A 3605-nucleotide genomic window follows, 5' to 3' on the forward strand; every position below is an offset into this window, starting at 1 on the left:
AGACCAATATAATGGCTTCCTTCAACGAGTCTTTTGCAGATGGACCTCAGCTGCCAGGACTTTCTCATCCACTGAATTGCATTCTCTCAATGCAAAACATTTCCATAGATCTGCCACCATAGAAATCTGTGTCTTGGTAAACTGATTTCTAACAATGAAACTTTCACTTTGCAACTAATAATTCCAGGGTGACTGAATTCTTTCCTCTAAAACCTGCAGCTGATTTAATGAGGTTCTTAACAACTCTCTTATAGCCACTAATCTAAACCCTCAAATAGCATCATTACTACATGAAAACATATAAAAATAATAATAATTAGTATTTATATAATATTTTATTGCCCTTTACATATAGTATCTTTTGTAACATTGATCTTTGTAACAACACTGAAGTAGATGCTATAATTATTTTTCATTTTACAAATAAGGAAGCTGAGGTTGAGAGGAGAGACAGACAGAGATACAGACAGACAAACAGACACAGAGACAGAGGGAGAGACAGAAACAGAGAAGGAGAAGAGAAAGTTATTGACTTGCTCAGAGTCTCTGATAGGCCTCAACTCTGTTTCCCAGTCCACAACTACATTCCCTTTAAGCCACTGAGCCATGTCTCACAAATAGAAGAATATTTAAGCCTAAAGTCCTTCTCATTAGAATTTTAAAACTAGTATATTTCAGAGCTAAAACAAAACAAAACAAATAAACAAAACCTGCGTTCCCCTAGTCTCACATCTTATTTTATAGAAATAATTGTCTGAATATTTTTCAGGAAAAACAGCCTCACTATATTTTTACGTTGTCAGACTCAGTTGTTGGGATCTATCAACTCCCAACCTGCTGTCCTACAATGCAATATTACCTCTAAATGGAAAAAGAAGGCAATATCAGGATACCTTTATGTCATCCCAGTGCTATGTGAACAAAGAAGTCCCACCTTTCAAAGGCCTAGGCCTTCTACTGTGCTCTTTACCAAAAAAACAAAATAAATCTCCTACAACAAAGTTTCTTTCTAGTTCTAACAGCTGTTAATTTTGTGGATTCACAAAAAAATAAGAAGAACTTGCAAAAGATAATCAAGAAATATACCAAATAGTTAGATTATGAAAGCCACTGGCTGCCCTGAGGTGAAGCAAGAAGGACTCAGAAAGACTGAACAATGTTGCAAGACAAGACAAGCTGGAGTAAGTATTAGTGACTACAGCCCTTACTTTACAATTAATATATCCTTTGTTTCCTGAATTCCCCTCACAGTATATAGCCTCTATAGTAATTGCATTGCAGTGGTAATGAGAGGAGGACAGTACTGAGAAAGCAAAAATAGAAGGAAAAACCAGAAATCTCTCAGGAGGATATTTACAGAAGAATTCCTTCTCATTTCAGAGAGTTGAATCTCAAAAGTTATCAGCAGAAGCAGAATCAATGAAATCTGCATTCAGGATTTTATTACACTTATATAAATATATCCTATTCCATATTTCCTTTAAATTCTCATAGGATTCAATTTAATACAATCAATATTCACCAGGTACCTGCTACATTCAATTCTATGGTATTAGATTTTGTCTTTCCACTTCTGCTACAATCAGTCCTCTTCAGAATCTTAAATTTCTTCTTGTTTATCAATCAATTAACATCTATTAAGCATCTAGCATGATCCAGGCTCTATGCTAGGTTCTAAGGACTCCTGCTTTCAGTCTCTTTTCTTTCCCAATTTTCCTTCACTCTTCTACCCTGGAAGTTTTCTTATTCTATTCATGTCATTCCTTAATAATGAGGCTTCCTCCTCTGAGCTACTTCCCCAACTTGGTATTCCCAAGTTTTGGGTTAATTCCTAGGGAAGTGACTACTACCTCAAATTCAAGGAACTTCATGAATTCTTGCTATTAATACCATATCTCACAATGCCACCCATCTCCCATGCTTATATTATTGTCATTAGCCAGTAAACATAATTAGCTCAAACAAAGGCATTTTCTAAAATGGCATAGGAGAATAATAACTACAAAATATTTCTCCCCTTTCTCACAAACCTAGCACACTTTCTTCTACTAGATTGACTCACCATAAGTGGTAAGGATAGGCAATATATCTGAGAGAGAAGCTGCTCTGAGAGAGCAAAATAAATCTTATTTGTTATTGATTGAAAAAGGACAAAAGAACCAATATGTCTAACACAGATGCTATTTTTTAAATTTCTTTTTCCCAATATATGCATACATATTTATACAATTGACATGCTACACAAGAAAAATCCAATTCAAACCAGTTTAAAAAAATAGAAAAAGAAAAAAGAGAAGCAAAATAAAATGCAAGCAAACAACAACAAAAGAAGTGAGGAAATGCTATATTGTAGACACATTCAGTTCCCACTGTCCTCTATCTGGATGGCAGATGCTCTCTTCATCATTAATTAACTGGAAACTAGTTTGAATCATCTCATTGTGAAGAGAACCACACATCCATCAGAAGTGATCATATAATGATATTATTTCAAAATAATGATTTTCTAGTTCTATTCATTTCACTTAGCATTAGATTCATGTAAATCTTTTCAGAGCCTCTCACAAATCCTCCCCAACATCCTATTCTAAGGGAAAAGCAGCAGGACACTACAAAGAGAAAAGGAATACATATTACCAAAGGCCTTTGGCACTATGGCCCCAAATTCCACACCAATCCAAGAAACACTTAGTAATTGCTTACTATATGCCTGACTCCCAATCAAGTAGCAGACATTATATATAAAGCAAGGAGATAAAAAAAGGGCAAAAGATAATCCCTCAGCCTCAAGGAGTTTATAGTGTAATAAGAAGGAGACATAAGCAAACAAATATACAAACAAAATTGTATGTGTGTGTGTGTGTGTGTGTGTAATAAGGTAGGAAATAATTAACAAAGATGATACAGAATTAAGCAGGGTTGAAAGCCTTCCTTGTAGAAAGGTGTAATTTTAGTTGGGACTTAAAGAAACCAGTAAAGAATGAGAAGGATAGCATTCCAGGCATGAGAACAGGCATGAGCTAAGAGATGAACTGCCTTATGCATAGAAGGAGCTCATTTTTTAGATCAAAGAGTATGTGGCAGAGTGTAAGGTATAAGAGGGCTAAGTTATAAAGGGCTTTAAATGACAAACAGAAGATTTTGTTTTGATTCTAAAAGTGATAAGGGCCACTGGAGTTTATTAAGGGGATGACATAGTCAGATCTGTTCAGTTTATGTCCTACCAAGGGATAATTCTCTTTCTAACTTTCTATAACTCTGCAGTCAGGGTCAGTCTCCTCAGATCTGCCTCTGCTTCCACTGACTATCTTTCCTGACTCTGTGACCTGTCTACCTCATGATATCAAGAATGGATGAGGAGATGAGGAAATTGCCCCCTCTAAAAGGGGAGCAATCTATCATCTGATAAAAGCAAAGAGTATCTTTTCTCAAGAGCTAGATTCTTTTTCCATAACAGATCATTCTCTCTGTTGCCAGGGTTCATACTTCACAATTGTCTCCTGAGTCCACTTTTTCTACATAGCTAGCTTTTTCTTTTCAAGCCTCCTTAGGGATATGGACAATCTTTTGCAGGCAATGACAAACTCTAATTCCATAAAAAAGAA

This window comes from Sarcophilus harrisii, chromosome 3, assembly GCF_902635505.1.
Source record: "Sarcophilus harrisii chromosome 3, mSarHar1.11, whole genome shotgun sequence".
NCBI classification, from domain to species: Eukaryota; Metazoa; Chordata; class Mammalia; order Dasyuromorphia; family Dasyuridae; genus Sarcophilus; species Sarcophilus harrisii.